Here is a 24,652-nt window from a genome sequence, read left to right on the forward strand (position 1 = left end):
TGTGAGCTTTCTCTTATTTCATCCCCATATTTGATAAGCGCATATAGTATATACAAATACTAAACAAACTCACAGACTGCATGCCTTCCTTATAGCTAACTCTTTCCACTAGAAGTTCCAGACAGATTAACTTAAATTAAGATAAAATCATTTCCTTTACAGATAAACCTATTACCAAGATCCTTCTGAGAAAGCCAGATGAACATTCTTCTATACTGCCATAATGTCTTGGATTTCTGCCTTTAATGTGGCATGGTTTCCATGTTGCTTTAATATTATTTTCAATTTATTATTTTACTCCTAGAGAAATAATGATACAAACTAAAAAATATTACCTTTAAGCATCAGTTTAAAATAAACTTTACGGAAGTAAGAAAGAAGTCTATAACTGATCTATTTGTTCTTTCCAAATAGTATCAGAGTTTACTACCTTCAATACTCTATAAAGAGAGATTTGTAATCATGCAGCGTCTGCTGTAGACCCTTTGTGCTTGGTGGACATAGCAATAGCAACAGCACTTAGACTTATATACCGCTTTACAGTGCTTTATAGCCAGTGGTGGGCTTCAAATAATTTAACAACCGGTTCTCTGCCCCAATGACTGGCTGGGTAGGTGGGGCTGGGTGGTCATGTGACTGAATGGGCATGGTCAACTTGATGTCACTGAGTTGAGGGGCGCTTAGCCTCACCCAGCCTCTCATGACCATGGGGATGCTGCAACGGTCGTAAGTGTGAAAAACAGTCATAACTCACTTTTTTTCAGTGCCATTATAATTTTGAATGGTCACTAAATGAACTGTTGTAAGTCAAGGATTACCTGTACAAAAATAAAAAAGCTTCTTTGCTTGCAAAAAGCTGCCATATGCACCAATCATTAGACTAGAAATGGGAGAATACACACTGAAGATCAATGAGTCACAGCTGTCATGGAAAGCTAAACCATTCTGTCTGAATACTTTCCTTTTCTTCAGCAATACCTGCAACCCAGAGTTACAAATCAGGGTGGGTGCCAGAGCACATCGAGGAATTAAAATAGTTAAAATATAGCCAACTCTTGCTCATAAAGTGAAACCCTTTAGCAGACCACTCATTTAAGTTCTCCAGAAAGTGGGTGCGCATATTTGGGCTACAAAATGCCGAGCTAAAGAGACAAATTAACAATTTGAGTGAAGCTAATTCCATTCTGTCTTTGTTCAGACCTTGCTACAGAGAATATTTGCCTATGAATATAACTATCTAACTCTTTATCTTTAAGTGCTGACATCTGCTGTGAGCTATTAAGAAAGGTGGGGGCTGCTTTCTCCCTCTAAGAAAACATGTTTCTCCATTTCTAATCCAGGGAAATATATTCTTCCTTTTTAATCTTTCTCAAAATATTTCATTTTTCTAGGAGAGGGGTGGGTGCTAATTTTCTACAACTGGTGCCATGTTACTATGCCATATTATCATGACAACAAACTATAACAAATTGGAAGGAGAATCCACTTATTATCAGTGAGCAATCATGTAGCTTGGTCACTCTGAAGCAATGCAAGAGACTCCTGTCCCAAAGCTGCTTTTCCAAGAGACAACGGGACTTTCTGGAAACCAAGAAAGTTGAGTTACTTCTTGAAAAAAGCACCTTTGGGACAACCATGACCTGGATAACTGAAGAATCCCCATAGACAAGAGACTCCTGTGCTCAGTGAACTGACAAAGCACCTAGGAGAAGCAATCATTAAATCCATTTGCACCACTTAAAGATACCAGCTGGTCTCACTCACTTCACAAGATATCCTAAGGTAATCATCCAGATTTAAGGAAAAATCACATGCCCTCAGAAAGGCAGTAAAAAAATCAGACATAATGCCAAGTTTACATCCTGCCTCTCAGCCATTTCTTCTATGGCTATGCCAACCCTTCTGTAAATAGCTGTTCAAGCAAAACTGGCTGAGGAATTTTGGGAGTCCACAAGTCTTAAAGTTGACAAGGTTGGAGACCCCTGCACTAGAATCTTTCCATCCTGCGTTCCTTGCAGGATTAGCCCTGTGAAGTGGGGAAAGATTTCTTCCAACAACCAGTTTGCTGAACTGCTCAGAAATTTAACATATGGTTTTGGGAGAACTGGCAGGAGTAAACCGGCAGGAGCCCACCACTGTTTATAGCCCTCTCTAAGCACTTTACAGAGTCAGCATATTGCCCTCAACAACTTGGGTCCTCATTTTACCCACCTCAGAAGGATGGAAGGCTGAGTCAACCTTGAGCCTGGTGAGATTTGAACTGCCAAATTGCAGGCAGCTGACAGTCAGCAGAAGTAGCCTGCAGTACTGCACTCTAACCACTGCCCCATCATGGCTCATAGAATTCCTTAATTATAAGTAATAAATGACCCAATCTTTCTAGTTGTATTATAACATCAATTCTTCAGAGTAGCAGAGGTACTTCCAAGCAGGGCAGGCTGAAAAATGATACATTCCCTCTCCTTTTCAATCTTGCAACTGGGGGTGGGTGGCATAGAAAAAGGAATTTGCAGACAAAAAACCCACAATTTATTTAAGATTCTTTTTCACAATGAACCTATGAAGATGCACTGCTGTGAGCAAAGACATACAGTAGTTTACAATTTGCATTCCTCCAAAGCCTAAGAGGTTTCCATACAGTTATCGGATTAAACATAGTTACACTTATCAAATTGAACAGTTTCGCATGAACACAGAGAGGCAAAAGTTATAGCAAAATTAGAAGTAAATGTGTGCTTCCATTCCTTATGCAATTTCACTGCTACATGTGGTTTCAGGCAAATGCCTGTGGTCACTGGAGGTAACGCAAATATCACAGCCTGTTTGAAACAAAAGAAACAAATGTCTATACACTGTAGACCAGGGGTCCCCAATCCCTGGGCCGCATCCCAGTACCAGGCCTTGAGCCATTTGGAACTGGACCATAGAAGTGGCAGGTGAGCACAGGACCCCTCCACACACCTGGCTCAAAACCAGAAAAGTTGTGGGACTCTGCTGTAGACCATAGTTGGATATTTTCCAAGTAGCACCAAAAGAATTAGATTAGTGGTTATTGAGAAAAGAGAAAAGAGCCTTGGTAGTACAGTGGTCTAAGGCACCCTGTTATTAAGCTAGTTATTAAGACCAGCTGCCTGCAATTACTGCAGGTTCGAATCTCGCCAAGGCTCAAGGTTGACTCAGCCTTCCATCCTTTCTAAGGTAGGTAAATTGAGGACCCAGTTTGTGGGGGCAATAAGCTGACTTTGTATAAATATACAAAAGTATGAAGGCTATTGCTGAGCACATTGTAAGCCGCCCTGAGTCTCCGGAGAAGGGCGGCATATAAATCAAATTAAAAAAAAAAAAAAAAAGAAAAGAAAAGCATCAGAATTTCACTTGTCAAGCAGGAAAACACCATTAAAATTATTTGTCCCAAATAAAATTAATACTAGAACTTTAAAAATTAGTTTAATCTGAAGCCAGTCCAAGGTAGAGAAAACAGTTTTGACTTTCAAAACTAGCACCTGAAAGGTTGGCAAGAAGATTTTGGCTGGCAGGAACAAAATGTCAATAAAGATTTTTAGATTCCAGGTGGTGTTTACATTGGGACCAACCGGCTTATGTACCTGTTTTCTTGCTAACAAGTCATTATGAACATTTAAATAAGATATTTATCACAAGATGCATGAGACAGAAAGTGAGAAATAAGATGAAAGAAAGAGGTCCCCAGACGAACAACAGAAAATAAGCGGTGGAAGCAATCTCGGAGAGTATCTATTTTAATTGTGTAGTGCCAAATCCACTACCAAAGCATCCCTAACAGATGGCCATTCAGACTTCATTTAAATGTTTCTATCATGGAGTCCCAAAAGTGCTTTTTCAAAAGGCAACTGGACTTTCTTTGTTTTTCCTTGAAGATGTTTCACTTCTCATCCAAGAAGCTTCCTCAGTTCTGACCTTTTGAAAAAGCATCTTTGGGACAACCATGACCTGGATGTCTGAGAATCTCCATAGACATACTTCTATCACAGAGCCTAAAACATAGTCTGCACTATGTTACTCAATACCTGAGTAACTGACGCCACTGCCGTATATAGTAGTTATTGAGTAACTTTTAGTTTACGGAGTACCATTCATCAAATGATAATAACTGTTCTAGGCCACATTTTATCATCTTTTCTATTAGTGTCTAATGGGAGATGTATCAAATGCTTTGCTGAAACAAAAGTTCACAGTGCTTATTGTACTGTATCTTTATTGTCAACTAGTCACTAAGTTCAAAAAGGAGAGCAGATCAGTATATCAGGATTTTTTTTTAATCTGTGCCTGCTTCTTCAAGAAATGCATTATTGACTAAATCCTCACAAACTGATATTTTTTTTAATTTGATTTATATGCCATCCTTCTCCGGAGACTCAGGGCGGCTTACAATTAACAATCAACAACAGTTGATTAATCAACTGTTCCATAGTTTTGTCTAGAATTGATACGATGTTGATTTGTTTGAAGTTCCTTCTTTTCCATCTTTTCAAAGGTACAAACAACATTTGCCCTCTTCCAATCCTCTGGCATTAAGCTGATCATGTGGCCCATGTGAAGGACCCTTGAGATGACATCTGAAAACTTCTTCAAGCCTCTTCAGTATAACTGGTCTGTCTTGGGAGATTCAAACTTGTTTGAAGCCTGGAGATCCATAACTATCTTTCTACTGACTTGATAATCCTTCCTTGTATAAATTCTTCTGTTGTGACTCACCTTCCGTCATAATTTCTATTATATTAATTGTTCAGAAATCCAGTATATATGAGACAGTATTGTTTTATTAAAATAACACTCATAAGCAAGTAAGCATGGATATAAAGTCATAATACTTTTGTAGTTTAATGATTAGGCCTACAGGATTAGAAACAGGATTCCCAAAACTGGGGAGGCAGCAGTGAACAATCCTTTAATCCAGTGAAAACAGAGAATAGAAACTATAGACTTAATGATTTTCCACTTTCCAATCTAATTCTGGCAAGGGGAAGTATACAAAAATCAGCAGGCTCCGTACTGTGTGTAATTGCTACTCTTGACACCATGGGAAAGTTTTGAATGCATTCAATGGAATTTTATTACAACCCCCTGCATATCTTCACAATTAATGGGAGATCTACAGATGGGCCAGTCTGCAGGTATGTTGATGGCAGCTTTCAAACCCTACTATACTTTTAGCTTTCAAGCTGAATGCCAGTTAAGCAGAAGACAACATGGGCATTTAGCCTGCTGAGCAAAAGCCAAAAATATATACAGCCTGTTTCCCCCCCCCACAAAAAAACCCTAGTATTCCCATGTTTCCTTGCTTCTCTGCATGTTTGCTCCAACTAAATTAAATCTTCCACCTCAACACAAGAAAGTGGATAATAAAGTAGGAGAAAATTTGCATGTTACCTTTGTAGTTTTTGCTGCTATGTCACCTTTGTAGATCTCATGAGATACTGGAACTTGAATCTCACTTTCTTAAAACTCTATGTACATTACTTTCTTTGAGTAGCTGTAGTGAAGTTTTCATCAAATGTAATCACAACTTTCCCTTCTTTCAACTTGGTCCCTAAGCAACCAACAAAAACCCTCATCATCATAGACTGGCTAGCTAGCAACAACAAAAAGAATCCCACATAGATTCATTCTATTTACAACAGTGTTCTCATTGGCTGCATGTACAAGCAATGCCAAGAATAGTTATAGATATTGTTTTAATCATCAGGAAAAACAATGTGCACAAAAATTTGATCTGGGAATTAATATTACCAAATGATCTCTTAGATTACACTATTTTGAATAAATTGTTAGTTATGGTTTGCCTGTCAAGGGGCTGTGCAAATGTGGATCAAATGAAAACCCTTATGTTTGGACCAAGCTAATAAAAGAAAATGTATTCAAGGAGAAAGCAGGACATTCTTTAATGCAAAGAGACTTTGAGATAAATAAAAGCAAGGCATACATATGTCAGTCCTAATCTGTGATACTGTTCTCTTATGCTGAGATTAAATATAACCTTTTCAATAGGTGGTTTCTGGAAGTACTCAAAAGACATTCTCTTGTGCTGGTGGATTGTTTAGGAGAGCTTTATATTTTTTCCTTTCCTTTCCTTTCCTTTCCTTTCCTTTCCTTTCCTTTCCTTTCCTTTCCTTTCCTTTCCTTTCCTTTCCTTTCCTTTCTCCTCTCCTCTCCTCTCCTCTATGTCTTATAATTGCAAGTGAAATTAAGTTAAATAGTAACTTGCTGGTTGTGGAAATAATTTCTGGGGACAGGGCTTTTTTGAACTGTCAAAAATCATCTCTGATATTTGTTTTTTCATATTTGTAGTGTCATGCTTTAAGCATTTCACACTTTATTTTATCTAACTGCAGATCAGATGTCACCCCCTGTATTATAAACAAGTCTGCTATATATTCCAGGTAGAGAAATAAACTACTTTAGCTGTAGTAGCTCAATATCATGTAACCATCTAAAATTAATGATGGAGATATGCATTTACACAGGCGTGATGTTACATTCTGAAACACAATTTGCATAATTTATTGCATAATTTGCATAAATTATTCCATTTAAATATGCTTTGCAGTTCAATTTGTAAAATACTTTTTAACTCTGACATCTTCTTGTAAAAATGAGATTAGCTTTCAATACATACTTTGGCTCAAACCAGTATGAATTTTCTCTGATAATCTTATATTGTATTAGTATTCTTAGCCAAGCCTTTAACAATGTGATTTTGAATAATAATAATAAACATCATCATCATTATCATCATCACGACCACCATCATCATCATCATTGCTGTACCAGGAGACACCAGAATTGAAGAAAAAGAACTGGAAAAAATCATGAAATATCGTGACCTGACCATTGAAACCACACAGTATGGATGAAACATGTAACAGTGATACCCATTGTCATCGGAGCACTTGGTACTATGTCCAAGAATTTTACAAAACACATCAAGAAATTGCAGCTTCCTGCAATAACACCAGCAGAACTGCAAAAAACTGCACTACTCAGAACATTGTATATTTTAAGGAAATACTTGGTTGATACCTAGGAGGCTGGCAGCAACCCATATCAAGCATTAGTACCAATCAATGGTATTTATGATACATTTTTAAATGTTCAGTTGACTGAGTTTCATGTTTAATGAATAAAAGAGATAATAATAATAAGTTTATAATCCATTGTTTCTTTTGACAAACTGCTGATGGAGAAAACATGCATTGGCTGATTACATAAACAGAAGAAACATGGATACAACTTAAAAGTTAGAATTTACTGAATATACAGGAAACAAAACATGAATATCAAAATAATGCAATAAAAACAAGAACAGAAAGCTAGCAAGAAAAAGCATTATATGGTCATTTTTTCCCCAAAAGATAAAGGGGAAAGTGGATAAAGATAAAACCTGGCAATGGCTTAAAACTGGAACATTAACAAAGGAAACTGAGGACTTGATTTTGGCTGCCCAAGAACAAGCTATTTGAAGTTACCAGTCAAGGGCAGAACTGAAAAATTGTCAAATTATTCAAAGTTCAGATTGTGTCTAGAAGCAGAAGAAACAGTAGATTCATACGCTCAAATCATGAAAGAAGAGTGCACGAACTAATTATAAACAACATTATAACACAGTTGCCAAAATGATTCACTGAAATATCTGAAAAAATTATCATATGCCGGGAATGAAAAATTGTTAGGAACACAGAGTTGGAAAAGTAATTGAAAACGAGCAGATTAAAACACTGTAGAATTTCTGAATACAATCTGATAAAGCCTTGAGTATAACACAGCAGAACTAACTGTAGTTGTAAAAAAGAAAGTGTGGCTAATTGCTGTGGAAATATCAAGGGATAATAAAAAAGAATTTGAAAAAAATCATAAAATAAATCAAAATTGACAGATTATGACATAAACATCGGCACCTAAGGGTCCTAAGTAGTTATTGGTACACTGGGTACAAAACCAAAATAATATAGGACAGCACTTAGAGAATCTGAGACAAAATATCTATCTGTTAATTGCAAAAGTCCACACTGGTTGGATCTGGACATAATACATTGATGTATAATACTATGCTAATACATTACAATATCCTACGTTCTTGAGAAGAACCTGATGTGTATGAGGGCCAACACCAGTTGAAGAACTGGCAGCTACAATTCCACATTTTTGTGTCTATAATAAAAATAATGAGTATATGATCTACTGTTTTTATACTGTTTTTATGCTGTTTTTACATAATCTCCACTTTGAATTATTTGATAATTTTTCAGTTCTGTCCTTGATCGCGTTACTTTGAACAGCTTGCTCTTGAGCAGCCAAAATCAAGTCCTCTGTTTTTTTTTTTTTTCAATGTTTTACAACTGGAATATTAAAAGACAATTGGAATTACCCTGAAAACAACCAGCTGATTTAGGGCAGTCAGTCTCTCTTAGCACAACAAACTCACAGGGTTGTTGCTGTGAAGAAAAGTGGCAGGAGCATGACCTATGTATGTCCCCTTGAGAAAGGTAAAATATAAAGCTCATGAATGAATGAATAAAATAAATTTCACCTGAACTTCACTCACAGGGTTTTTATGGGAACAAAATGAGAGAAGCTGTCTTGCTCCAATATCCTTGACCTCATTGTTCTTCATACAGACCACAGAAATAGTCTCATTCATTGTAAATGCACCAGTCTGACTGAGTCTATAAACTGACAAAGTGATTGCTCAGGGTAGTACATACATTATAGCTGAGGCGGAGGAGGAGGAATGGAAGCAAATAGGACTTCATCTATATAACTGTTTACTTTTCAGAAAAATAATCCCCCTCTTAGAGATACTGAGAGGGCAAAACTCTATCTGAAAGCACCATTTGTAACATCCTGATACAGTAGAATAAACATGGATGAGTTCTTTCTGTGAAACTGCAGATCCATCTCTTTGTGAAAGCAGCAGCTTTGTGAAAGGTATTGATACCTTAGTTATTGCTTTGGTCTTTTATGCTGTGAAAAGCATCCTTGTAATAGAAAAGACTCAGAAGTGGCTGCAAACTTAACAGAGGCACAGATATTAAGAAAGAGCCTTTAAATGAATTGCTACGGTTGTTTTCTGTAAGAAGGGAATGGGAAATTCCCTAGAAGGATTTCTTCAGTTAAATTGGCTGATCGGTGACTTTCCAGTATGATGTTAATTGGGCATCTAACTTTTTCTAAAATACTTGGCTATATTGAAGATCCACAGAGACAGAAAATGAAGTGTGTTACAGGCCGTTTTCCTCTGCACAGGAAAGATAAGAAGACTGTCTCCACCACCACTGAATCTGCATTGCTGTCACCAGAGTCCCAGAATATCCAAACAGAGCTAGAATTTGTTGTTATTGACTCAATGCAAGATGGGCTTGTTAGCTATAGTGCCCAAAGTGGTATGCGGAGCCATGTTGCCTGATGCGTGCAGCGTCACCTGTTCCTATTCTGGATTTCTGGCGTGCATGCACATGCACCGATCAGCAGGCCTTTGTGCGCATGTGCAGCAGTTACCAGAAAACTTGCTTGCAGGTGCGCATGTGCGCATTGGAAATCAGAAATACCTTATCCAGTGCACACATGCCCCCTGGACAGCTCCTCTTCAAGGTCACGGCCCTGAGGAGCATGTGTGTGCTCCCTTTTTGGCACTCCATGCCGAAAAGGTTCACCATCACTGCTATAGTGCATTCTACATTATTAAAACCATCATTAGATTCATAAATGTCCAATAAAATACAAAATTTCCATAACTTCTAATGAATGTTAGAACTCTAGCCCTAATACTGAAGTTCTAACCGCTATATTTACTGATTGTATATATAGTTTTAGGGTGGGAAACCCCACAGAGATATGTAAATAAGTTTAGGAGTCTCTTTCTGGGCATACTGGAAGGACCTTATTAGAGATAAAATGATTAAGCATGCAGAAAGACAGACCTGGACAGGTGGACAGAAATCACCAGTGTGATTTTTGTAAAAAATAACTCACTCTGCTTTATGAGTTCTTTGAAGTTGTAGCAAATGCGCACATAGGGGTGATCCAGTAGGCCCTTTTTAAGTGCACTGTTACCATAGCTTCTAGTCAGTCTCCTACCAAAGATTTCTGAGCTTTCCCAGAATATAAATGTGTATATGTATACACACATTCTTTATGTAATGATTGTGTAATTATACATACTAATTGCATAAACAAGACAGGTTCAAAATTAACCAGCTTAAAAATTCACAGTATTATTCTTGTTATCCTGGAAGTAAAGCAAAGGATTTGTACCAAATAAACCATTTTTTCCAAATGCATTTCTGATTTCATGCACATCCCTACTACTCATAGCCTAGTCCTGTTTTGAAATTTCTGTTCTGCTTCTATCAAATGTGATTAAACTACATTCAGAATATAGTTGGCCTATCAGATATTAGGATTCAATGTATTCTATTGCCATCAAAAGAACTCAAGCAATAAAAAAAAGTATTTTTTAAAGATCATATGATTACCAACGACTGCAATAATTATGTTATTATATGGTGTATACTCATATAGACCCTAAATATTTAGTTATTGCTTTGTTTTGCATTCTGTAGCTGCAAGTCACATTTGCAGGAAGAAAGATCTGGGAGATTTCTCTCAGCCAATTCTAGAGGATTGTGAACTGTGATGCAAATATCTGAGCTAGGCTGTCTCACATTATATAGGCAGCCACCTTGGACAATGCTCTCTCATATTGAACATTCTGGATCAAAATCATGCCAAATATTCTGATTCAGTATCAGTGAACTACAATCTGAAGTTTCTTCCTTATTCAAAAGAAATCTATCAAAAATGTCTAAAGCTGTCTGAAAATAAATCTAAAGATAAATCTTTTGCTATGATAATACCAGATGCCTAGAAAAATATACCATTGTCAACTTTCCAATTAAGCAGCTTGGAGATAAAGACAGGTTGATTCGGATGTCTCTTCCATTCAAAAAAAGAATAGCAGGAACAGATGGGAAGGGTGAACAGACTTTTAATGTTCAACATGAACCAATATTGATTCTGCATTTTATACAGAGAGATTCCCCTATGAAGCCAACAAACATGGGCAAATACAGGAAAAGCAATACCCAAGTATCTGCAACTAAACCCTTAGCTTTTCTGAAATCAAGTCTGAGGTTGCTATTGAACTTTCAGTTTCATCCCCAGATCCTCCTAACTTTAAACTTACATGGTGCACATCTTTTGGCAAAAACTAAGATACTGAGATGGCCAAGCCCATAGATAATTTCAACATCAGTATAAGCTACTCAAATGAAAATAAAGCAAAGAGGTCACTAGTGTTGGTTTTATTACAGGCATTCTCTCTCATATTAATACAGAATAACAGAGTGGGAAGGGACCTTGTAGGTTATCTAGTCCAAACCCCACCCACTCAAGCAAGACCCTATCCCATTTCTGATAGATGGCAGTCTAGTCTCTTTTTAAAAGCTTCCAGAGATGAAGCTCCCACGACTTCTGAATCCCAAAGACAATAGATAACATCCTGCAAGCCCAGTGGTGGGATTCAGCCAGTTCGCACCACTTCGGAGAACCGGTTGTTAACTTTCTGAGCAGTTTGGTGAACTGGTTGTTGGAAGAAATCATTAGGGCAGAGAACCGGTTGTTAAATTATTTGAATCCCACCACTGTGCAAGCCCCTGTGCTAATGACAAATTTATTTCAACTTAACTAACACCAAATAAGGACCATGTATTTTACTACAAAGCCCCAAAGAATCAAATGCAATGTCTAATGTGAAGGTAAGGTTATGATGGAAGCTTTTCAGACTTTCAGTATCTTAGCTAATGTGACACTTCAGTTTATAAGGTCTAAGGAGAAAAAGAACACAGAGGAGAGACCATAGCCTGTTCTATGGGATTCTTTATGCATGACAGCAAAGCAGAAGAGATTAAGAATTGCCAAATGTCGATCCAGCCAGGCCCCTGGGAACAAGCCTCACTGCCAGTGTTTTATCTGTGAAGGAGGCATTAATGGAACACCTGGAAATCTGCTACCATTGGACTCCAGCAACCCATAAGGAAATTATGTTCCTATTTCATGCTAATGCTCCCAAAGTGAAGAATTAATTCATTATGCAAGCTGGCTGGGCAAAGCATATTGAAACAGGAAACAATCATGCATATGAAATAGCAGAGAGATTTAATTTGCTGAAACATCATTTAAATTACTTTTAAAAAAGCATACTCAAATTAGAAATGCCACTGTAGAGGACATCCAACAAGGTAATAGTAGGCATTCAGTGCAGCCACAGCAGGAAAAGAAGTTGTCCTTTATTATCAGAGATGCCGAGCTCACGAATATGTCAAAGGTTTTGCCTGTTTCTCCATCCTCCCTCCTTCCCTAATGGATTGTAGGTGTAACTGAATCACTGTAGTTGCAGACAGGTGTGTATGTGGACAAAAAACTGTGCTTGCTTCATCTTTCAGCACATTCTGGAGGGACTGAAACGGCCTAGAATGGATTTCTAGGCTGTGATCCAATAACTCAAAACAATAATTACTTATTGTTTTAGGGCAATGCCTGTTTAAAAAATGGTATGGAAGAAGCCTGAGGGATATTGCATGAATATCCAGAATACACACCAGACAATTTTGCTATTGGTTAAAGTAGCCCAATCATCCATATGAACTTGGGGGGGGGGGGAATGACACTGGTGCTTTAAGGGATCCTTTCTTAAAAAAAAGTGCCTCTTTTTTTTAGGCTCATAGGAGAGCCTGCTGTGATGAAGAAACAGCTACTGCACATCAACAAGGTCCAAGGACTTCTTCCTAAACATTTTCAACATGTTAGACTGTTATTCCAAAACAACACTGTGTCAACTTGCAAAGCTTTCAAGTTGCCATGAGCAGGAGGGAGGGAGAACTGAAGTGAATTCCATACATTCTTTCCGACCGCAATCAGAAGGAGGGCGTTAGGTTTCACAGCCAGCCAAAGTGGTTAATTGGAGAATGTGATTTATGACATGGCCAGAGAGGAGGGGAGAGACAGGGTCATAGGGGAACGTAAATCTACGGAGGATCAGTGCTTGGGTAAAGAGTTGAAACATCCAGGCTGATCACCTTATAGCCAAATTTCATGCAGAAAATCCAAACAAGCCTGGTGGGGGGTCACGTCCCTAAACTCTGCATCTGTACTCAAATTGTTTTGCTTTGTGCAGGTTGCCCTCGGGAAGTGAGGGGAGCCGAATATCAACTTGCAAAGCTTTCAAGTTGCCATGGGCAGGAGGGAGGGAGAACTGAAGTGAATTCCATACATTCTTTCTGACCGCAATCAGAAGGAGGGCGTTAGGTTTCACAGCCAGCCAAAGTGGTTAATTGGAGAATGTGATTTATGACATGGCCAGAGAGGAGGGGAGAGACAGGATCATAGGGGAACGTAAATCTACGGAGGATCAGTCCTAACTGCATCCCAGTATTGCTGAAATGTTGCTCCTAATAAATAACTATATTTCCTTTGAAGTTTGGATCATGGCTCATGAATTAATTAGGGCATCTTTCGGAAACTTGACACACTGATTTTTATCCATTGTTAATGAAAACGCATATGGTGGTTTTTACATTACTGAATAAGATATATTTTAGATAGAAAATAATTATTCATTCAGGAAGTGAAGCAAAAGAGCAGAAAACAGTAAAACTATTGGATTGTCTCTGAAATACCCATATGAATTATTACTGAAAACAATTTATGGATTGGCAAACAACCCAATTGAAAAGCAATTGATGTAATGTGGTGTCCTACGCATGTCACCTAGAATCAACTGCTTCATCTATTTTTATTACAGCCAGTAAATTTATCATATCATTTACCTGTGTTTTATTCTTGAGAATTTAGTTGAAACTAAGACAGCACCTTGATTGGATCATACGACTGTTTGTTTGGGTAGGTGGAAAACTTCTACTTTTAATTAGGTGAAAACCATGGAAACCTTCAGAGTCAAGTTTTTACCAGGACTGTACCAACATGATATGCCCAAATAAAACTATTCTTTGAGGAATCTACCTGCCTCGGACTTTTGTTCATCATGGGTGTATTACTTGGAACCCTGACACTGATACAGAAAACAAGACAATGGAGCTTCTTCTTCTTCTTCTTCTTCTTCTTCTTCTTCTTCTTCTTCTTCTTCTTCTTCTTCTTCTTCTTCTTCTTCTTCTTCTTCTTCTTCTTCTTCTTCTTCTTCTTCCTTCTTCCTTCTTCCTTCTTCTTCTTCTTCTTCTTCTTCTTCTTCTTCTTCTTCCTCCTCCTCCTCCTCCTCCTCCTTCTTCTTTGCTATTTACAGTGAAGCTATTTATACATACTCGTACAGAGCAAAACCAATTAAATCCTACGTTCCAATCTATCTTGGTGGCCCATGTTTTTTTGTGTTTTACCTCTTGCCCTTCCCTTCAGCTTTGGCCCTGCTCATGGATCAGTGAGTTAGTTAAGGAAATAAATTGCCTGCATTGGTGCATCAATAGAAACCCAACTTTCAAGATGTTTTGATTACAAATATATTCATTTCCAAAGTCAGACGAAACACAAAAAGAAGGGTTTATCTCAAATCTTCTAACAAAAGGTTTTATTTTCAATGTTATCACTTTCTTTCAGAGTAGATATTTACAAAAAATACATTAATCTTACTTGTGCTGTTTTAGAGTCTAATTTTTGTTTCCTAGGCTTCCTTTGCCTTTCCGCAATGGTAAAAGATAAATATCTGGATTTAATTTAGTACTGCTATAATAGACTTTCTCTATTCACTTTGTTTGGAGTTGTTTCCCCCACTCCCTTTTTTTCTCCCTAGTGAGACTTCCAAACTAATTTATAGCAGTCCTTTTTACAGCTCAGGGCAACTAGAGCTAACTGTGAAGGTTAGAACTGTGTGACTGAAGTTGGTTAATGATTGTTTATAGTTCAGGAGCTGGGCTCCAAAGTGCATATGGAATTGTCAGATAAAAATGACAGAGTTTCCACTGAATACTCTGGACAACACTGCAGGCATTAAAACGAATGTAGATCACAGGTGCTGAAGAAATTGTGTCTCTACACAACTTACTTCCCTAACCCAGGTCTTTCTATGGACCAGGAACATATTTGTTCTGTTTAGATTAAATATTGCATTAAGTAACCCCATTACAAGTTAGATGATTGAGAGATAAAATAGATAGATAGATAGATAGATAGATAGATAGATAGATAGATAGATAGATAGATGGATGGATAGATAGATAGATATGATTGAGAGCAGGCATCAGAATTTCATTGTATATGTATATGTATATGTATATGTATATGTATATGTATATGTATATGTATATGTATATATACATATGTATATGTATTTGTTTTGAGAGTGAGCATTAGAATTTCAAAATTATTGGGACGCAATGGCTCAGTGTCTAAGATGCTGAGCTTGTCGATCAAAAGGTTGGCAGTTCAATCTCTAGTGCTGCATAATGGGGTGAGTTCCCGTTACTTGTTCCAGCTTTTGCCAACCTAGCAGTTCGAAAGCACGTAAAAAATGAAATAGAAAAATAGGGACCACCTTTGGTGGGAAGGTAACAGCGTTCCATGAGCCTTTGGCATTTAGTCATGCCGGCCACATGACCACGGAGACGTCTTCAGACAGCACTGGCTCTTCGGCTTTGAAACAGAGATGAGCACAGCCCCTAGAATCGGGAATGACTACTGTATTTCCCTGAAAATAAGACCCTGTCTTATATTTTTTTGAACCCTGAAATAAGCGCTTGGCCTTATTGCCATGCACTCAAAAGCCTGATTGGGTTTATTATCAGGGGATGTCTTATTTTGGGGGAAACAGGGTAGCACATATGTGCGAGGGGAACATTTACCTTTACCTTTATACACAGATAAAGTGACAATAAAGGTTATCTTATCTTATCTATTTTATCTTATTACTTGTTTGGAATTGAAACAGCCTCTTTGATGTTGGATAATATATAGTAAAAGAACAAAAGAATGCAGTTATTATAGCAGATAGTTTTTGCTCTATATAAGAATGATTATAAATTCAACTAAAATCAGTAATATATCCTGTATTGCTAAATCTCAATAATTACAATAATCAACTAAATGTATTTGAAGAACTTTTAAGATATTTTAAGTCTAAACTGAAAAACTCTGGATTAAAAGAAATCCTTATTAAAAAAATTTAAAAATCTATTTTTTAAAAAAAGGAAGTTTAGTGATAGAAATCGAGAGGAAAACTATCTCAAGATAAAATAGCTGAAATCCTAGTCGAAGTTTAAAAACTGTACTTCCTTGTGATTATTTTTTGGGGTTGAAATAATTGCCACAGTGTCACTGTATGCAGCAACTGATTTAAAAGCAACAACTGATTTAAAATGAAAATGCAACTCATTAGGCTTGTAACGATGCAACTTTACTTTCAGTCACAAGATGCAGAATTCTCACCAGTTTTTCTGAGATACATCTGACTATCTCCCAGTAATTTCCCCTCTCTCGCCCACAGACATTACTGCCTTCTCAGCCCTACAATCTTTCTTCATCTGATTGGTGGATTGAAACAGTAGTATGAGGTACCTGGGCTAATGAACTGCCAGCAGTTTGATCCTGTTGCTGTTGCTGCTGTTTAATGAACTGACAAGGTCTATGCCATCTACAGATTCATTGGGTTGCTGTATTTCCGCTGCTTTCTAGTGGTGTAAGTTAACTAACATATATGACAGAGCCTGAGAAATGCTTGGTTTTAAAAATGGGAAACCGAAGAGCTTGGAGGACTGGATAGTAGGAACATTTCTAAAAAGTCTATGTACGTCTATCAGACAGAAAAATAGGCAGGCAAAGTGAGAGGACGAGAAGGAGAAGGGAAGGGGAAGTAGAGAAGAGAAGAAGAAGGTGGGGAAAGAAAGTTGGAAGGAGAAGAGGGAGAGGCTAGATTTGAGGATAATGATTGCTGTACAATAAAAAAAATGAAGTGGAAGAAAGGCAGCTCTGAACAAACAAATATAAATATATTAAGAAAAAGAATGAATTGTTTAAGAATAAAAGAGGATAAATATGTACAAATAGTAAAGTTAGAATTTAGGGATAAATGAAGAAGGTATGCAAGTACAGAAATACTGAGGTATATTCAAAAAAAAAGGAAAGGGGGGAAGACCAATATTGACAAAAATTTAAGTGAGTAAAATGTATTTGAATTTGACTAATTGTTTAAGATAAGAAACGACCAACACTCTGTTCAAAAACAAAGAAAGAAAGAAAGATGTGGGTGAAGGTGGGAGAGGAGAAAAGAAAAAAACCCAATAAAACTTTTTTTTTTTTAAAGAAAAACAGCAGGCAATGTGAGAGAGACAAGGATTACTGCTAAGGGAGCTAGGGAGTTTCTCTACCTGCCTTTCATGTCCCAGCATTTGCTTTTCCATACCCATTTATATTTCTCTGTTCTAAAGGCCTCCTGAATTTTGTCTCAATCTTCAGCCATGAAGGAGCTTTTTTGACAAGAACTGCTGGCTGTTTACCCAGAAATGATACATAGAACATACACTTACAAGAACACTATACTACCAATGTATTTCTGAATTCTGTATTAGTCTGCCATCAAACTAAAGATTTTTTTTTTTACCAAATAAAAAAAAGGGTAAGTTTAATCACATTTCAGATGAAAGAACTTTCCAAAGAAGTACCAGATCACTTGTCATAAGCAGAAATGACAAGTGATCTTGAGGGGGAAGGGGTGTATCTATTTCTGCTTTATACGACTTCAGCATCTTAAATTGGTATAAAAGGAATTCCTGAATAATCTGCATTTACAGTATACAGTCCCTCCACACTGAACACTAGCAATCTGGAATAATGCCATCTTGAGTTACTAATAAAAATATTATCATTTCTTAAAAAAAAAAAAATTAATTTGGAAAGTTAACTCTTGTCAATGTCTTCTTGCCTTTTAAAGTTGGGGCACTAGTTTGAATTTGCTAATAATATTCACAACGATTCCATACAAAAAAGGGTAATTTCAAATCCAGATTTGCACCTTGTGTTTTGAAACATAAATTCCAATCCCATTATATACTATAGTGCTCATTATTTGTGGATGAGCATGAACTTTTCTTGTCTTGCAGACAGATAATATGCAAACTCCAGCAAAATGTCAAAAATTTCTGAGATGCTGCAACATGCACCAACCAATGCTGACAAATCCCCCTTTTTACATTTTTTTTAAAATCTATAATATCTGCAAGGAAACTCATTAAAGAAAACCTATATTTTTGTTAACCATCATGGCATTTCAATAAAATTTTCAAAGCAGAAGCTAATAAAGGTTGATGTTTTAATAAGTTGGTCTTTTTATAAATAAACTTAGATACTATGGTAATTATAGCCATGGTCCTAGAGAAGAAAAGTTCTACTCCTTTATCTAACATTTATTTAAAGTTGGGTTTATAACAGGGTGGATAAAATTCAATGTTTTTTTAAAAAAAATCAAAAAAATCGAATTTTTTTGATTTAAATCGGATTTTTTTGATTTTTATCAAATTTATTTTAATAAAAAACTTTTGGGGTAAAAATCTATCATAAGATAGTTTTGTATTTAAGATACATAAATAATTTAGTTTATTCAGCATGAAATGGAGCTTAGTTATGTAGCATGAGGCTGTATATTCTGCAACACTGGGACTATCAGTGAGTCAACAGTGGGTCAAAGGAGTAGCAGAGATGACAGTTGCTCTTTAAAAATTATGATTTAAATCAAGTTGATTTAAATCAAGCCTTTTTACTAGTGATTTAAATCATGATTTAAATTGTGATTTAAATCAACTCGATTTAAATCAAATTTACCCTGGTTTATAAAATACTTTCTATTTCATTTTAGGTTGCTACCATATACCTAGGTAGTACTCTAGATGTCACTTACATCATCTTCCCTACTTCACAAAGTTTTGTGTTTCACCTGAAGGACAATGTGTCTTTCTTTTATTGAATAGCCCAAAGGCCTTTTCCAAAAAAAAAGAAAGAAAGAAAGAAAAAAGAAAGAAAGAAAGAAAAAGAAAAAGATAAAACAAACAGTTACAGAAATAACAGTCTAAAAATATATGATATGTGACATTTAAAATTTAACAATATCGAAGTTCAATAACTAGATTTCCAAAACTAGATAACCCAAATAAGATAGCTCCTCTCTAACTCAGCTGAAGGACAATGTAGGAACCTTCAACTACATAGGTTTAAAAGAAATGCACAAGAATACTTTGCTCAGGTGCAAACAGGCACTACTGCTTCACTACCACTATTTAGCCCATTCTGATGAAAAGAGGGCACTGTAATTTCTCTGAATTGCAACACAGATTTTCTATATCTGTAGATTTTTTTTTATTTGATTTATCTGAAAAGATTAATTTAAGTCGGACATAGGAAAAAAATAATTATTTAAATAAAGAGCACTAGTTGCAGATCTTATTGAAATGGCTGTAGGGGAATTTAGTAATTTTCAGATTTTTTTTTTTTAAGTCAATAAAACTCCTGAAAGTTTCTACCATCATTTTCCAGTTAAAAGCTTTTTACAAAAAGAGTTTAAAGAAAAACAGGCATAAAGAAATAATGCGCAGTGACATTTTCATAAAATGTTGCAAAAAGAAAAAAAATCTCTTGTAATATAAATTAAACTGGATACCATTGTTCTGATAACATGTAATATCTATCAAAGTAGAATACATGAATATGATTAAACCCGTGAAACCTCAAACCTTTTCAACCTTTAAAAAAAAAAAAACCTTTAATAGGCTCAAATTATGAAAATTAGCCAAATTTAACATTAAATGTATGACCCTATTCCTTCCAAAGATAGACTTTCCATTATCTCAAGTGAAATCCAGAATTATGATTAAATATGACCAAGTTGGCTTGGTCTTATTCTGATATTGTTGTATTTTTGGCAGATATAACTGGAAAATTAATATGACTCTGAATCAATATATTCCAAGAAGACATTATGTTCTTCTAGACAATATGCCCAGTAGCTGGAAATTGTCAAAAGAACCAGAATTGTGAATTTTTCAGGTTTAGGGTTAGGATTCTGGTAATATCCAGAATTTATTTTATAACACTAGAAGAAGAATATTGCATTTGATCTGCAACAATGAATCAGGCATACATGTTTTTTTCAGCCTTTGAATTAGTGGGGTTTAGGGGTTTTTTTTGTTTTGTTTTTTGAGAAGAAAAGAGAAGACTTCTCAATTACCAATCCATTTGTTTTTAATCTGTCAGAATTAAGTGCTTCCTGCTCCAGAGTTTATTGTGCATGAGAATAAAAGAAAAAGAATGCTGCACTCGATAGCATATTCCACAGTTAGCTACAGGGGAACATCTAAGTTGAATTTGTTTACTTTCTATCAAACAGCTGTTCTTTATACCTACCATAAACTAGGAAAACAGTTGCCCCAAAGCTGGCATGCCAGGAAAGAGATAAGAAAGCTAGCCTACTACAGATAACCTCATTTGAAAAATTCAGACACCTTCCTAAATAGTTATGGACATATGGACATTGTGATTAATAGCCAGAGAAGCAGCTTTGAGGCTAGGCAGATTGGACAGCCAAGAAAACGAACAATAAAAGAGTTGCCTTTTAAATACTGTCCAGATCAAGGAGTACAAAAGCTACCTTTAGCTGACCTGGGAACTGGAAAAAAATGGTCTTCTTCAATAGAGGATTTTTCTCCTAAATGTTTAAGAGCAATTTGCTGAAAATCTAATGAATGGCTTTATTCCATCTTTAGACAGTTTCCTCTCCAGATCTCTGTTTAATGTCCAAGGGGAAAAATATAAATCAGAAAGACTAAAGAGAAGAAACATAGAAACAAGTAGCATATTTCTATTGAAATAAAACCCTTAATTAAAAAATAATCCATATGCTACATGAAGACATATTGGATAGCAATGTGGAATATCTGAGGAATGAGCCAGAGTAAATTGGATATCATCAAATGGGAGATGGCCAGATTGAAAATAGACCTCCTTAGCATCAATAAACTAGATTGGATAGACAACAGCTATTTCCAGTCTGAGGAATTCACTATCTATTACTCAGAACATGATATCAGGAAAACGAACGTAATGTCATTTATCATAAGCAAGAAATATGCCCAAGCAGTGGAAAGCTCCTCAATCATTAATGACTGCATTAGGACCACTGGAATCTCTTCCAAACCCCTCAAAATCACCATTCTCCAAGTCTACATCCTGACAACTGATACAACAGAGCTGGAAATAGAGGGCTTTTTATGTCAGCATTGAAAAATCTCTGAAAGAAATGCTTCCAAAAGACATATAAATGATTTCAGTGGAAAAGTTTGTAGCCAAGCAGAAACAGGCATCACTGGCAGCTTTGGACTTAGAGAGAGGAATGAAGCAAGTAATCGTTTGGCTCAGTTTTACCATTAAAATATTTTTTTAAATCATGAACTGCTGATTCAAACAGCATGCACATCGCTTATACACTTGGATCTCATCGAACAAACTGCACCATAATCAGACAGATTATTTCCTATGCAAGCATTGATGGTTTGATGCAGGGGTGAAATCTAAAATTTTTCCCTACTGGTTCTGTGGGCATGGCTTGGTGGTGGAGGTGTCCTGTGACTGAGTGGGCATGGCCAACTCAATGTCACTCATAGCCACACCCACTCAGTCACAAGACCCCCTTCCACCAAGCCACGCCCACAGAACCAGGTAGGAAAACTTTTTAAATTTCTTTCTCCAGCGGCTCCGCCCACCCGCCCCATTCCCCGGACTCCTACTGCTCACCTTTCTCCCGCGGCTGGCTGTCAGGGAAGGCAAGCGCCCAAAAGGTACCAGTGTCGCTCACTCTCCTTTTTGAATGAGCCGCTCTGGTCCACGCGCCGGCTGCGCAAGCGCACAGTTTATTTAATTCAGCGGCAGGTTGGAATTAAATTAGCCAGCCGCGGGAGAAAGGTGAGCAGTAGGAGTCGGAGAATGCACCATTCCTCAACTCCGGCCTTGCCGCAGAGCCGCTGCCTGCTCGCCCTTCGCCACACGGCTCCGCCCAACCTGCCGCTGAATTAAATAAATGATGTGCACTTGTGCAGCCGGTGTGTGGACCAGAGCGGCTCATTCAAGAAGGAGAGTGAGCGACTCCGCTACCTTTTGGGCGCTTGCCTTCCCTGACAGGCAGCTGCGGGAGAAAGGTGAGCAGTAGGAGTCCAGGAATGGTGCATTCCCTGAATCCGGGGAATGGGGTGGCCGGGTGGGTGGAGCCTCCAGCTGCCATTGCTACCGGTTCTCCAAACCACCGGCAATCATCGCTACCTACTCGCCTGAGCTGGTCGGAACCGGGAGCATTTTACTCCTGGTTTGATGGTCCAGTTTAGTCCTTGCTGTCATGACATATCTGATTGAGTGCTGCTGATTGTGATTCAGAATACGTATTGTAAGTGGCTAAACTCAGAATCAAATCATGCAATATCAGAAAGAAGAAGTTTGACCAAAGAAGTCTGACATTACCAAAATCCCTTCCACGTATGCAACTGAAGTAAAAAAAAAAAATGGAGTGAGTAGTATTTCTAAACCCTTAACCCATTGGATTCTTGCACTAGTGGAAAGAGCATGGAAGATTCCTCAACAGAGATCTGGAGAGGAATCTGTCTAAACATGGAATAAATATTTAGATGTGCAATAAATCAGATATGTGCAAGAACTGCCACCTAGGTGCTGAAACACTTTTTAAGTCTAGAGCAGAGTGACATCATTTAGAAGGAGCTCAGACAGCTACCTCCCTAATTCACTGGATTATAAGAAGGGAAAAGAGATGCAGCATAATCAGACTTGTGAGATTGTGTCATCCAGCCAATTTCAATAGCCTTCCTGTGGATTGATTGCTGGTCAGTTCAACATAGTGGCATTAACAATTAGGTCATGAGTTAGACTAGATCTTCCCCAAGGTTCCTTTTAACCTTTTTGTTCTTTTAATCTATTGTTCTAATGGCATATGCGGCTCCGGGAAGGGTTTTTGTTGGTGAAATAGATGAGCAACATCCTATATATACCAATGCCATTCTGTCTCTTATATCTTCCTCAAAAGGCAACCGTGTTACACCGTTGCTACAGGAACAAAGTTGGGCAGCCTCAACATTACCTTTCAAGGTAATGAAGTCCATGTTCATTAGAATCCACGTTAATAGACATATGAAGACGTAGAAAGAAAAAGAAACCAAAGCTCACCAAAGAAGGAGAGAAAATCCTGTGGGAAATAACAACTTGAAAGAGAAACCAGTGAAAAGGGCTAGATGTGTTCAAGCTGGATATATATATTTTTCAGGAATGCTTTTGTTTCATTCTGATTCCTGTACCAAGTTTGTTTCAATGATCTAAATTGCCCCTTTCAATTTCATGCAATTATTGAGTCTAGGAATGCAATGAATGGCTGAGACATTTGTGCCTTCTTACCAACTTGCATTCAGTCAGTAAATATTTTTCACGATTAGTAATGGAAAGAGCCTAAGATTGAAAACCAGTCTGATCTTCTATGGCGATAAAAAGAACTATCTGGTTCTTGTTGGATCCTGTTGCTGCAAAATCTCTTAAGACTTAACTATCCTCCTGCTGTATCTTTGAAAGAGAGAATTGCTATGCTTTACCCCAGGAATGCTGCGTTGCAATTGCTACGAGCTGGAAATATGGGTTTCAAATTACATTAAAAGCTTAGATATGAATCACCAATTCCAATGGATTTGGGGCCATCAGAACCAAAACATCTTTCTGATGCCAGCTGCTGAGTGGAATTTTAAGAAGCTACATTAGTTTGATGCTGATACTTCTTGCTGGATCAAAGTATTTTGCCATTCACAACTGAAACTGCTTTCAGTATGGCATTATTTGTTGCTAGAAAAAATACACTGGAAGACCATATCTTTAGGAATTGCAGAAGGAACTTTCTACTTCTTAAAACCAAAGTACTGTATAAAGATTTCCCTTGACACAAGTCCACATACGCCTATCCCCACACAAAATATGTTAAATGGCAAAGACAGGAGATAATATTTTGTTCTTTCTTCAAGGGAAAAAAAAATCCTTTCCTACTGCAGAGTACAGAGCAACATCATTGTGAGTGGGTGAATTAAGACAGCCCTGAAATATATTCCTCTACAAACCCATTCATGCCAAACATTATTCACTCCTGTCATTGCTTAGATAATGTTCACACAGAATAACAGAGTTGGAAGAGACCTTGGAGGTCTTCTGGGCCAACCCTCTGCTTGATCAGAAGACCCTATACCATTTCACCCAAGTTGCAATAATGGCTGTGCAATCTCTTCTTGAAAACTTCCAGCAATGGAGCACCCACATTATGGATTACTATTAGGAGTCATGAAGGCCAAGAATTTGGGGAGTGATATTCTGAAGAACATAAGCTTTGGGGAAAGTTGATGAGAGGTGCCTCTTTGTGGTACATCAGAATAACAGAGTTGGAAAGGACTTTGGAGGTCTTTTAATCCAACCCTTTTCAAGCAGGAAACACTATACAAATGGCTGTCTAGTATCTCTTTGAAAACCACCAGTGTTGGAGTACCCACAACTTCTGGAGACAAGCAGTTTCACTGACTAGTTGTTCTGACTGTCAGGGCAT

The 24,652-nt window shown here is 37.3% G+C and overlaps 1 protein-coding gene across 7 annotated transcripts in view; it reads right to left on the reverse strand.

Moving 5' to 3' along the window:
* Positions 1-24,652, reverse strand: part of HTR4 (5-hydroxytryptamine receptor 4) — a 266,632-nt gene that overhangs the window by 89,869 nt on the left and 152,111 nt on the right. The gene's annotated exons all lie outside the window — the stretch shown is intronic.

The sequence above is a fragment of the Pantherophis guttatus genome, chromosome 2 (genome assembly GCF_059756535.1).
Source record: "Pantherophis guttatus breed Tessera chromosome 2, ASM5975653v1, whole genome shotgun sequence".
Taxonomy (NCBI): Eukaryota; Metazoa; Chordata; class Lepidosauria; order Squamata; family Colubridae; genus Pantherophis; species Pantherophis guttatus.